Source organism: Prionailurus bengalensis, chromosome B3, assembly GCF_016509475.1.
Source record: "Prionailurus bengalensis isolate Pbe53 chromosome B3, Fcat_Pben_1.1_paternal_pri, whole genome shotgun sequence".
NCBI lineage: Eukaryota > Metazoa > Chordata > Mammalia > Carnivora > Felidae > Prionailurus > Prionailurus bengalensis.
In genome coordinates, this window is record NC_057355.1 from 84,766,146 (window position 1) to 84,780,633 (window position 14,488).

The following is a 14,488-nucleotide window of genomic DNA, read 5'->3' on the forward strand; positions in this document are numbered from 1 at the left end:
AACATTGCTTCATAAAACCACTTCAGGTGGCAGTTTAGAATAATTATTTAGATTTATGATCTTGTAAAGCAGGATATTTTTTTGATAGAACATATGTAAGAACTTTTCTCATTGAAGTCCTAACAATAGAGAAAAGTAATTATCCCAACCTTCCACAAAAGATCTGAAAGTGAATGTAGCCCTAAGAAGTTCACTTTTTTCCAACCATTCTTAGTTTAAAAAATTCATGGAATAGGGGTGCCTGGTGGACGTTCAGTTGGTTAGCGTCCGATTTCGGCTCAGGTCATGATCTCATGGTTGGTGGGTTTGAGCTCCGCTTTGGGCTCTGTGCTGATAGCTCAAAGCCTGGAGCCTGCTTCAGATTCTGTGTCTTTCTCTCTGCCCCTCCCCTGCTCACTCGCTGTCTCTCTCTGTCTCTCAATAATGAATAAATATTAAAAAAAATTGAAAAATTCATGGAATATTTTGAGGAAGTAGATATGTTCATTATCTTGATTGTGGTATTGCTACAGATATAGGTACATATATCAAAGCTCATCAAATTGTACACTTTGAAAATGTACAGATTATTGTATGTCATATAACCTCAAAAAATGTTAAAATTAAGCTCCTTAAAGAATGAGTGAACCATAATTATATAAAGCAATTATAGATGAATGCCACAAACATAATATTGAGCAAAAGAAGTCAGATACAAAAGAGTACATAATATGTGATTCACTCTTAAGGGAGAGTAATGACTGAAAAGGGGTATAAGGAGGTCTTCTGAAATGGTGGTGATTTTGTTTCTTGCACTGAATTGCATGGGTGAATTTACTTCATGAAAATTAAATGAACTGTGCATTTGTGCACGGGGTCTTTGTGCTGACCAAATTGTTCTGTATCTTGATGATGGTGGTGGTTACACAAATCTATAAAGATGTGATAAATCTGCATAGATTTTTATACACGTGTACAAATGAGTGCCTGTAAAGGTGGTGAAATCTGAATAAATTCTATGGATTATACCAATGTCAATTTCCTGCTTTTGATATACTACAGTTATGTAAAATGCTACTACTGAGGGAAACTAGGTGGAACCTCTCTGTTCTAATTTTTCAACTTCCTGTGAATCTATAATTATTTCAAAATGAGAAAATACTATTGTGTTAAGTGGAATTTTAGTGCAAGAATGTCTGTTGGATTTTCTATTTATTTCCCATCTCTAAAAATTTCTCTACTTTCCCTCAGGATTCTGGTGAAAGCTGTTATGTTCCATCTAAATGGCCTCAAACCTACATGGCAGTCAATTAGTCCAGGGGTGGGCATCTGTCCTAATACAGACAAATCAGAGCCTTTTCTGGATATGGAATTTGGACTAAATTATGGTATTTGGACTAAATGAGCCATTTCTCTTTTTATGCCTGGACTATAACTTTTGAACTCAAGAGTTTCCAGGCTGTCCTCTTTTTCATGATGTGGTCAAGGGAAGCAGAAGAACCTAGTCTACAGAGAGGAGGTGGAATGAAGCACATGTACAAAGAGAGGGGGAGACTGGAGAAGGAGAGTGCTTTGGACATTTGTCTTCCTGGTTCCTTATGTGCAGTTGACTATCTATCCTTGAGTTCTGTGAGATGCTTCTATACCTTTAAAATAGATTTGCCTTCTTATCTTCCTATCTAAATAAGGTCCATTTGGATTTCCGTTACTTTCAACCCTAAAGAATCCTAACCAATACACTTAGGAAGATCCAAACTGAGGCTTACACTTAGAGTACTTTTTTTTTTTAATTTAATAAGTATGACTTTACAGTATCTGAGATAAAGATTTCCACTTCTCCATCATACAATTGCACAGGATGTACTGACAATCATGTAACCACACACCTCATTTTCAGGTGAGAAAGCTGAAGCCAGAGAGGTTATGAGACTCAGCCAAATCATACAGCTGGTTTCTAGAGGATCCAGAGCCACCAGCACCTCACCTCTCTCACTTCAGTATTACATAGTATGTCCTGGAGGGAAGCACCAGAATGTTCTACTCAGGGTTTCATCTGCTTGTTTTTAGTGTATTGGCGGCATAACTAATGAATCAGAATATAATTAACAAGGGCCTACTTGAAAGATCAAATGAATAAGGGGTAGGGAATACTGATATAAATAAGAGTTATAATTACAGGTACTTACTACTAAAAAAAAACCTTTAACTTTTATCATTATTAGTCATAGAGATATTCCATTTGTCACTTAGACATAGTCTTCTGAGAGTCAAAGGAAACATAATTTCAGGACAGATTACTCAAACATTTTAATTCAAATGGTGAGTGTCTGGAAGTGAGGAAAAAATTTAAGACTCTATTAAACAGGATGTCAATACTCATTTTGACGTAAACTTCCTGAGAGGTGGAGGTTTGATCTGAAACTTCCTGCTTGGTCATAAAGAGGAACGAGGCAATTGGAACACATTAGTCTTTCTCTCCCAATCTGGTCCAATGTGGTTGATTAAAAATGCTGATTTTGGTTTATTCTTAAAAAACACAAGTAGCCAAAGCACAGCATTGTGTTGACTGTATTTCAGGAGGCACCTGCAAGGTGAGAAAGAAGTATTACCCAGTTTTAAATGAAGAGAAGTCTGATAAACACGTGACTTGCTGGTAAGCAAAGCACAGAATAGAAAAAGTGTCATTTGCAGCTTTCAGTTTTATGTTCCCTTAATGGAAGTAGCGACTCTTACCCTGGCTAGCACATTGGAGACTTAAAGTTACAGCTGTCTACTTTTTGATGAAAGTTGTCTGCCACTGGTGGCTGTACCCCAACTCTCTGTGGTGGGGTTGTGGATGATAACACAGTCCTGTGTTATGTACACATGTAACTCCCCCTACTCTTGTCCTCCCCTAAACCTGTATTGTGTCTTTTTTTGTTTTTTTTTTGGGGGGGGGGTTTGGGTTTTTTTTGGTAATTTCTTCTGCAGAGGGGCATTTTATTTTATTTTAAAGATTTTATTTTTAAGTAATCACTACACCCAATGTGGGGCTTGAACTCATAACCCTGAGATCAAGAGTCACATGTTCCACTGACTGAGCCAGCCAGGTGCCCAGTAAAGGGGCATTTTATTTATTTATTTTTATTATTTTTAAAAAATGTTTATTTTTGAGACAGAGAGAGAGAGCGCGAGCATGAGTGGGGAGAGGAGCAGAGAGAGAGGGAGATACAGAATCCACAGCAGGATCCAGTGTCTGAGCTGTTAGCACAAAGCCCAATGAAGGGCTGGAACCCATGAACCACAAGATCATGACCTGAGCTGAAGTCGGATGCTTAACTGAGGGCCATTTTAATAACTAATTTCCCGAGAATAGAGATCCCAGCTCTGTCACCACCTCAGGTGCATATGCTGTTGTCCCCAATGTGTTCTGTTTTGTTTTTGCTGCTAATCCCTAAATCCAATAATTGGCCAGTCAATGATGCTGCATGCTGTTTCTCTGTGATCTCACTCCTAGCACCACAGGTGACCAAGGACCATTCTTAGTCTTTGGGTCTCTTTTGGACCCACACACTGGTTTGGCTTCCGGTCTCTCTCAATAGGCACAGAGTCTCTAACTCTCTAGGACCACCCCCAAGAATGATAGCTAGAGATCCTTGGTCTTCATTCCCTGGAGCTGCACTCTCCCTGAGAGAAGGCACTGGCTCATTCACATGTTTGATACTTAAACTTTGAGCTAGGGGGAAAGAAAAAACTTTTCTCACTATAGAGTTGCCCAAAAGGAAATAAGTAACTAAAAATAATAACTGCTTAAAAAAAAAAAAAGGAAGGAAGAAGCAAAAAAAGAAAGAGTTCCCAGACCCTTAAGATTTTTTCTGGGGGAGGGGCCCCAACACTTTTCTGTTTAGTTGGCTTCCCAATGTTCCCACTCCTTTCTGGAACATTTTCTATTTCACCTTGGCATACAGCATTGCATTTTTGTAATATTGCTTTGCAAAGAAATTATTAAGTATTTGGCATTAATATTTGGCATAATATTAATTTATCCCTCCTACTCCTGAAGCCCCCCTTACACACAGTTCTATCTTGCAGCTCTGTCACAGAGGCTAGGCTAACAGAAAGATAAATGTATTTAGTTTAATTTAGCAAATACTTGTTAAATGGAGAGGTACCTTGAGAAAAATTGGAAGCTCGTAATCCTATAACGGCGAATCTCTGATAAATATCAGACATTGACAATTGATACTACAAAGATATAGACAATATATAGACATTCAGAAAGTGAGGATGGGAAGAGTGATGCCAAATGAGAATAATGGAACTTCAGAAAAGTAGAACTTTGTTAAAAATTGCTGTAATTTTCTTTGACAACAAAAGGAATACCAGCTTTTCATTCTTTAAGCAAATTTTTTTTATTACGTTTCTTTATATTTATTTTCTTTATTTTTGAGAGGCTGAGAGAGACAGAGCATGAGTAGGGGAGGGGCAGAGAGAGAGGGAGACACAGAATCCTAAGTAGGCTCTGGGCTCTGAGCTGTCAGCCCAGAGCCCAACATGGGGCTCAAACCCATGAACTGTGAGATCATGACCTGAGCCCAAGTCAGACACTCAACCTACTGAACCACCCAGGCGCCCCTACCAGCTCTTCATTCTTAAAAGTTTGAAATATGCAGGGGCACCTAGTGGCTCAGTCAGTTAGGCATCTGACTTTGGCTCAGGTCATGATCTCGTGGTCCGTGGGTTCAAGCCCTGCATCCGGCTCTGTGCTGACAGCTCAGAGCCTGGAGCCTGTTTCAGATTCTGTGTCTCTCTCTCTCTCTGCCCCTCACCTGCTCACGCTTTGTCTTTCTCTCTCTCAAAAATAAAATAAACATTAAAAAAAAAGTTTGAAATATACAGAAAAGGAGAAAGAAAGAAAGAAAGAAAGAAAGAAAGAAAGAAAGAAAGAAAAAAGCCACCTTTGAGATAATCACTGTTTACATCTGGGCATATAACTTTAAACATTTTTATTTATATGTACATTTATACACATATACACAAATATACAGAAAAGCAGAAAGAAAGAAAGAAAGAAAGAAAGAAAAAAGCCACCTTCGAGATAATCACTGTTTACATCTGGGCATATAACTTTAAACATTTTTATTTATATGTACATTTATACACATATACACACATATTGAGATAATCACTGTTTACATCTGGGCATATAACTTTAAACATTTTTATTTATATGTACATTTATACACATGTGTAATTGGGATCATATTCTATATAATAGTCTGTGACCTCTTTTTTTTAAATTTCAAATCCACTGTATAATCCTTGTTCAAAATATAGATTATAAGCATTCAAAAAGCATTCTTGTTCTAATATAATGACCTAGGAGTAAGGATTTCAATAATTTTCAGGCCTGAGGTAATTATTAAGAAATGTTGATGTACAATTGTATGCCTTTTTAGGAAAGAGTTAGCTAGCTATCTTCTACTGATATCTGTGAAGGTTTCTTCATTTCAACCACATCAACTAATATTCTCTACTTCTATCTATTACTATTTTAAAGATGCATCAGTATTTTAATAGATTGGCACCATTTTTTCTTTAAAAACCAATTGGTATAACATCTTATTTATAAAATTCAAAATATTCCTTAGTCATACAAAATGCAGAAGAATGAGGCCCTAAACACCAATTTCAAGGTAATGATATCAATGTTACAAGTCAACCGTGAACAGCATCTCCATTTAGGTTTTACTCATATATTGTATATTATGCTGTCATTAATCTTCCATGGAAAATTAGATATGCATGAATCCCACCTAATGAAGAAAGGCATTTCATATTGTTCAAGCAGAAACAAGCAACCACGTGATTTCACATATCCACAAGGAATAAACGAATTTCGTGATTTAAGAGCAGAAATACATTAATATTTGCTAGTCACAAATCTCAAATAGGGTCAATGTAAAAAAGGCACATATTGAAATTACTGATAACTGTCCAAAAATATATCCCCTGAATCTTCTGAAGCATAATAGCATACACATTATCTAAGAGCTTAACTTTGGATTGTTCCTTACATAAGTATTCTGATTTAGAGTGATGTCTGAAACGAGTGACTGGCTTACTGCTGTCTACTGTGAAATCTGTGACATTTACTGACATTTGATTTTCAATTAAACACTTTTCTATATATTGTAACCTCATTTTTTAACCTAACAATACATTGTGAATATTTATTCACATTCGGACATATTCTTCTACTTCTGATTATCATTTCAGAATATGGTTGCTCTGTCCTTAATCTCTATTAGACATTTAGTTTGTTTCCAATGTTTAACCATTATAAACAATACTGTGATGAACTATCATATGTAAGTAATTCTATAAATATCTGGTTATTTTCTTAAGTTCCCAGAGATGGAAGTGCTTAGTCAAGGTCTTTAAACATTTTAAGGCTTTTATGACACTACTATCAGCAACATATGAGGATCTCATATTCTGATGGGTAGAACTTTTCTAGGGGTGACAATATTTCCTGTTTGAAGCTTGATTTGTTTTGAAGATACAGAAAATTACATAATAGAGATTTTTCTCCCTGGTATGCCATAGCAGAAAAGAGATATAGTGCTCCATCTATTCTACCCTGTCAATTTGGTGTCTGAGGGGGGAAAGGTAAGATTGTGTTTAAGATGGTGTCACACCCTTGGCACATGAAGCACAATATGTAGATCAAAGAGGAGAAAGCCCTGGGCACTTCTTATCTCCAGTGTGCTCTTGCTAAATGCCTTCCTTGCAGTATTAAGCAGTCTACTGTAGGTGGACAGAATAGGTCTTTTCTTACCTGAATTTTCTCCCCTTCAAAGATGATAACTAATTTTGTTATTTTCATTAAATATTCATGACCTGAGGGGCACCTGGGCGGCTCAGTAGGTTAAGCATCCGGCTTCAGCTCAGGTCATGATCTCACGGTTCATGAGTTTGAGTCCTGCATCGGGTTCTGTGCAGACAGCTCAGAGCCTGGAGCCTGCTTCAGATTCTGTGTCTCCCTCTCTCTGCCCTCCCCTGCTTGCACTGTCTCTGTCTCTCAAAAAATGAATAAATGTTAAAAATTTTTTTTAAAAAATATTCATGACCTGAAAGATCAGGTCTACTCAAAGATATTTAATGGCAAACTATATAATTTTTATTAAAAGAAATAAAATGAAAACCGTGGCATTAACTTTGATTTGAGTATATACATGATGAGAGTTAATCCCTCGCTGTTTTAATGAGTATGGCATTAAGTGCCTATATCTTGATTTTTCATGCAGTGCAACCTATCATTGAGAGATTTCAAAGCTGTTATTTAAGATGTTGATTATATAATGTATAGATGTCATAAGTGTGTGGTTTAATCTGTTAAGACACACTTAGAGAAGGGAGCATGAGTGTATTATTGTCACTTTTACAAATCTGTATCAGTATATATGTATATATATACATATATATATATATGTATTCATGACCTACATATATATGTGTGTGTGTGTGTATATATATATACACACACACACACATTTATGTGTATATATATGTATACACACACACATATATATAGTAATATACAGGTATACTGTATAGTAAATACTATGTAGTAAATTTACTATACTACTGTATAGTAAATATACAGGTATACTGTATACTAAATAGTAATATACAGGTATACTGTATAGTAAATAGTATACCTATATAGTATATACTATACACTATACTATACTATACTATACTATACTATACTATACTAAACTATGCTATATAGTGTGTATATATATATATAGTGGTGGTGGCTCAGTCAGTTAAGTGTCAGACTCTTGATTTCAGCTCAGGTCATCATCCCAGGGTCGAGGAATCGAACCCCTCATTGGGCTCTGCACTAAGTGTGGAGCCTGCTTAAGATTCTCTCTTTCTCCCTCTGCCCCTCTCCTCCACTTGTATGCTCTTTTTCTCTCTAAAATGAAAATAAATGACAGTAAGTAAAATATTAAAAAGAGAAAAATATTATGTAGTGCAAAACTTCAGTTGGTAATTTATTTTACTTGCCTAGCACCCTCCACCTCCACTCCTCTCCCAGTTAAGATATACACCCCACGGGGCGCCTGTGTGGCTCAGTCGGTTGAGCGTCTGACTTCAGCTCAGGTCATGATCTCACGGTTTTTGGGTTTGAGCCTGCAAAGGCTTGTTGCTGTCAGCACAAAGCCTGCTTTGGATCCTCTGTCCCCTCCCCCCCACCTTTCCTCTGCTCACGCTCCCTCTCTCAAAAATAAACTTAAAAAAAAAAGATATACACCCCCAAAAGACTGTGACCTTGCATATCTTGTTCACTGCTGCATACCTATCTTAAATAGTTCCAGATATGTAGTAAAAGGTCTATAAATATTTTCTGAATGAATGAAAACTAAAGCCGTAATTCAAAAAGAGTAAAAAAATAAAAACCAAAACAGCATTGCATTTATAAAATACTATAAACAAAAGTCCCAAAGGCATCCAGTTGTAAAACAATCCAGATGTGCCAAAAGAGTTGCAAATTTAATCTAATTCCAAACTTTAAAGTGGTAGCATGCATTACTGCTTCAATGAATGATGATATTAATAGTAATACTCAGAATGAGTAATAAACGCATAGTGGGGTTCATAATATCAGTGTCAGAAGTAGCCCTTCTGACTGAATTCTGAGATTCAGACTGATCTGATCTGAATTCTGAGATTCAGGTATTCTGACTGAATATTTGAGAAAAGGAAGAGATCCATCCATGTAGACAAATGTTTAAACCTGTGGCAGATGAAAAAAGGAGGTAACTGCAGAAGCAATTTACCTTTTTTCTTATTGTGTGGCTTCTCTTTATTTTTTGCTTTTTCACCTTTATCTTTTAAAACAAAAGGACTAATGGGGCGCCTGGGTGGCGCAGTCGGTTAAGCGTCCGACTTCAGCCAGGTCACGATCTCGCGGTCCAGGAGTTCGAGCCCCGCGTCGGGCTCTGGGCTGATGGCTCAGAGCCTGGAGCCTGTTTCCGATTCTGTGTCTCCCTCTCTTTCTGCCCCTCCCCCGTTCATGCTCTGTCTCTCTCTGTCCCCAAAATAAATAAACGTTGAAAAAAAAATTTTTTTTTAAAACAAAAGGACTAAAAAGCACCTGGGTGGCTCATTCTGTTGAGTATCTGACTCTTGATTTCCACTCAGATCACGATCCCAGGGTTGTAGGATTCAAACCCCGCACTGGGCACCATGCTGGGCATGGAGCCTGCTTAAGATTCTCTCTCTCTCCCTGCCCCTCCCCCACCCCCGTCAAAAATAAACAAAGCAAAACAAAAGGATTAATTTTGGAGGACCTGAGTGATTGGATCTTTGGTAAACAGGTAACTTAAAAAATTTTAGGAGAACTAAAGTATGTTAAACTTAATAGAAGCTTAGAAGGCACATCTTTTTTCAGATGACTACCATATGCACCCTTTACAGCTTGACTTTTAAATAAAGTCTTAAATATCAGAAGAAGGCAGAAGGCTTGTTTGATTTTTTTAACTTGGTTTTTATTATAAAATGTATCATATACACCAAAGAGCATATAAAACCTAGAAGTAGATTTTAAAGAACTATAGAAACATCAATATATCCACTAGTTTGAGAATAACTCTTTTAAAAGTTTATTTACTTATTTTGAGAGAGAGAGAGCATCTGTGTGCAGGGGGGTAGGGGCAGACTGAGAGAGGGAGAGAGAGAAACCCAAGCAGGCTCCTTGTTGTCAGCAAGGAGTCCACTTGGGGCTTAGTCTCACAAACTGTGAGATCACGACCTGAGCTGAAATCAAGAGCTGGATGCTTAACTGACCGAGCCACCCAGGTGCCCGGAGAATAATATCTTAAATGAACTATTTATGAGAATTGTCACATCATTTGTTCTCCTTTTGAATTTTCACAAAATGGTGGCTGTTTATTTAAATAGCTAGGTCTATTCAAATACACAGTTCTGATAATTTCCACTACAGAATACTTATTTCCGGAATCAACCATAGTTACTACAGAGCTAGGAGTATATTATTTTTCAGAATAGTGGAAAATTGTACTTATGGCTCATAAAAATAGAACCTCATAGTTTCTTAATGGAAAAATATGACTGGAAACTACAATTCTTTCAGATTAATTTCTAAACTCAGAAGTGAGATCATGATACGATCACTTGGCATGTATCTAAGCTTTTTCTGGACAATAACTACCTTGACTGGGTAAAGAATAAATCTTCTCAGATGCATATTCACTTCTTCTTAAGTGAAATTTGAGTTAGGGATAAGTTACGATTTATCATATGGAATCTGTATTAGTTTTCTATTGCTGTACAAGTTACCACTTCATGAATAAAAGCAATAGACATTTACTCTCTTATAGCGTCTATGGGTAAGGAAGGTAGCTTAGTTGGGTCTTCTGACTCTGGGTCTCTCACAAGGCTGCAGTCAAGGTGTTAGCGTGGCTGCAGTGTTTTTAGTGTTCTTAATGCTTGACTAGAGGTGGATCCACTTCTATCTTACTCGGAGGACATTGGTAGGATTTAGTTCCTCTCAGTATGTTGCACTAAGGGCCTCAGTTCCTCTCTGACTGTTGACTGGAAGCTGCCCTCTGTTTTTTGCCACAGACCTAACCACTGAGCGGTTCACAACATGGCAGTCTCCTCCATCACAATGAGCAAGTGAGAGAGCAAGAGAGAGAGAGAGGAAGATGGAAGTCATAGTCTTTTGTAAACTAATCTCAGACACACCTTTCCATCACTTTTGCCATATTCTATTCATGAGAAGCAAGTCACTGTGTCCAGCCAACACACAATGGGAGGGAATAACAGAAAGATGTGAAAGTCAGCAGGTGGGGATCATTGGGACCCTCAAAAAGGAGAAGATGCTGTATTTTTAGGTGATTAGTGAAGGATAATTACCACCTCTCTTGCCTATTGGCACTCTTACATAGTAATATTTCTACTATGCCTTCCTTTTTTTTTATCAGAAGTATCTTTCTGGGCTCATTCATCCATTCGACAGGAATGCTGACAATACAGCTTTTAGGTGATTAAGCCTAGTGGCCAGCTTGCTGTATTACAAGCTCTTTTCAGTTGTACCACCCTTTATGTGTGTTTGAAACTTTCCATGCCTTTGGTCAGCCCGATTATTTCTTTGTTTGGAAAAAGTGAGATAACTCATCTGAGGTGATTTTCCCCCTCACAGGGGAAAATATATTTATTATTTCACTTTGAAAGCTTTCTTTTATTTTTTAAAATGTTTATTTTTGAGACAGAGAGAGAGAGTGTGTGTGTGAGAACAGGGCAGGGGCAGAAAAAGAGGGAGACACAGAATCTGAAGCAGGCTCCAGGCTCCAAGCTGCCAGCATAGACCCTGACGCAGGGCTCAAACTCACAAACCATGAGATCATGACCTGAGTCAAAGTCAGACACTCAACCAACTGAGCCACCCAGGAACCCCTGAAATTTTTCTTTTCTTTTTTATTTATTACAAATTTTTTAATGTTTATTTATTTTTGAGAAAGAGAGAAAGCCCGCGCACATGAGCGGGGGAGGGGCAGAGAAAGAGAGGGAGACACAGAATCTGAAACCAGCTCCAGTTTCCAAGTTGTCATCATCACACAGCCTGATGCTAGGCTCGAATTCACGAACCACGAGATCATGACCAGAGCCAAAGTTGGACCCTTAACTGACTGAGCCACCCAGGCACCCCTGAAAAATTTCTTTTTAAAGTAATTTCTTCTATCATTCTACAACTTGTGCTGGAAAAACGACCATACTCATCTTTGGCTTCATTAGAGTAAAATCTGGTCACTTGAAAATTAAGTTTTATGCTCAATATCTTTCATAATTTAAAGAAAAATTTTCCAATTTTACTTACAGGTAAAATTGCAGTGAAGGGTGGGTTTTCAAAAAGCTGCCAGTGCTAGAGTCTGTTTAATACTTGAAGCTGTAAAGTTGAGATATGGTAATAATTAAAAGGGTTTTTGACATGTTTTCTAAAAGGCTTTGGGTATTTAGTTATTAGCTAGTACTACATTTTGTCAAAGTATCGTGATTGTTTCTCGCGTTTCTTAATTGTTCATTTCAGGCTTTTTTGCCTTTCCCACTTTATTAGCTTCCTCCATCTTGAGAAACGATTCAAAAAACTTAAATTAGGAAATAAAAAAAATATATGGTATGATATCTGCTATCACCAGAGACCAGAATTAGTCTCTCACCTAAAATAATTTAGAAACTGGACAAAATGTATGAAGTCATAGTTTTCAGGGATCAAAGAGCAGGCAGTGCAGGACAGAGATTTTTCAGAGAAGGAAATAAACAAGGTGATTCCTGTAATTGCTCTGGCTGCGGGAGATCTTTTCAGGCTGCAGCATAGGGAGGAGGAACCCAAGCAAAGCTCGGTCACCTCTCTGAGCAGAGGAAACAGAGTTGGAAGATCTGGGAGGTGAAAACATCAGAATTTCAGGTTGAAAACCAGAGGAGAGAGCTGCACAAAAGAAGAGCTTGGGAGAGTACCTCTTGAGTCTTCAGCTGAGTACTGCTCGGTACAGGCATGTGAGAAAACTACCAGGGCCAGAGGAAAAAAATCACTGGAAAAGAAGAAGCACAACAAAACTTGGGAGTCACACTGGGTCAGGAATAATTTGTGTTCCAACCAGATAGAGTGGAAAGACCTCATATGTAGGGCATCGAGTAGAGTCTTCAGAAGGTTATCACCTTAGCAGTTGGGCCAATAAGCCGTAAATGAAGGGCTCTTCTGGACCTGCCCAACAAAGCTTAAACGTGAGACTTGAAAGGCTCAATCTGTTTCCAAGTAACATAAATGTATCCCAGAACAAAGCCCAAAAATGTTTATACAAGAAAACCACAGCACAATGGCATGCAATAAAAAATTAGAAGGCATTCCAGCAAGCAGGCAAATACAGCCTATAATGAAAAAAAAATTAATAGAAACAGCCCCAGAAATGACACAGGTGACAGAATTAGTTAAATTAATTAGGAACATTAAAACAGCTATTATAATACAACTCCATATCTTCAAAAAGTTAGAGGAAAGTGTGAGCATGATAAGAGGTATGTAAGATCTTAAAAGGACCCAAATCAAACTTCTGGAGATGAAAAAAGAAGCAATGCTTAAAATGAACGATACTCTGAATGAGATTAACAGCAGATTGGACACTGCTGAATAAAACGTTAGTAAGTTTAGGGTGCTCAGCTGGCTCAGTCAGTACAGTATGCCACTCTTGATCTCAGGGTCGTGAGTTTGAGCCCCACGTTGGGTGTTGGAGATTACTTAAAAAAAAAAAAAAGATTAGTAAACTTGGAGACACAACAATAGAAATTATTCAAAATGAAACACAGAAAGATAGAAGACTGGGGTAAAAAAGAACAAAGCATCACTGAAATGCAGGACACCATGCAGCCTAACGTATGTGTCCTTAGAGTCTCAAAGGGGAGGAGAAAGATTGATGAATGGAATGCATATATGAAGAAATCATAACCCAAATTTTTCTATATATGATGAGAAGTATAAACTCACAGATCCAAGAAACTAAAAAAATCCCAAGCAAGAGAAAAATGAAATAAAACACAGCAATTCAAATCAAAATGCAATTCTTGAGGACCAGTAACAAAAAGGAAATAATACAAGCAGGGGCACCTGGGTGGCTCAGTCAGTTGAGTGTCCAACTTCGGCTCAGGTCATGATCTCATGGTTGGTCAGTTCGAGCCCAGCATGGGATTGTTGCTTTTTGCCCAGAGCCTGCTTTAGATCCTCTGTCTCCCTCTCTCTCTGTCCCTCACCTACTCATACTCTCTCCCTCAAAAATAAATAAAAACATTAAAAAAAGGAAAATATTAAAAGGAGCCAGAGAAACAAGATACAAATACAGAGAAACAAAAGTAAGGATGACAGGAGCGGTGCCAGAGTGCACATAGAATATCCTTAAACTACTGAAAGATAAAACCATTAATGTAGAATCCTAGACCCAGCAAAAATCTTTTAAAAATGAAGTCAAAATAAAGACATTTTTAGACACAGAAAAGCTGAGAGAATTCATCACCAGTACACCAGCTGAAAAACGGAAAAAGGAAGCTCTTCAGGCACAAGGTAAATGATAACCGACTGTAAATATGAATCTATACAAAGAAATGAGGAGCACTAGAAATGGCAAATGTGGGGATAAATATAAAAGACTTTTCCCTTACTTTAAAGTTATCTTTAAAATAATGATCCTGCTTTGTCAAAGATGAGTTGGCCATACGTTTGTGGGTCTAGTTCTGGGGTTTCTATTCAATTCCATTGGTCTATGTGTCTGTTTTGGTGCCAATACCATGCTGTCTTGATGATGACAGCTTTGTAGTAGAGGCTAAAGTCTGGGATTGTGATGCCTCCTGCTTTGGTCTTCTTCTTCAAAATTCCTTTGACTATTCGGGGCCTTTTGTGGTTCCATATGAATTTTAGGATTGCTTGTTCTAGTTTCGAGAAGAATGC

At 37.6% G+C, this 14,488-nt stretch overlaps 1 long non-coding RNA gene across 1 annotated transcript; it reads right to left on the bottom strand.

Moving 5' to 3' along the window:
- Nucleotides 1–2,261: 2,261 nt before the first annotated feature.
- LOC122468998 lies at nt 2,262–13,295 on the bottom strand. Its single transcript, XR_006293367.1, has 3 exons — nt 12,511–13,295; nt 11,873–11,941; nt 2,262–2,563 (listed from the first exon to the last, which is right to left on the bottom strand). It is a non-coding gene; the product is annotated as an uncharacterized LOC122468998 (long non-coding RNA).
- Nucleotides 13,296–14,488: the final 1,193 nt, after the last annotated feature.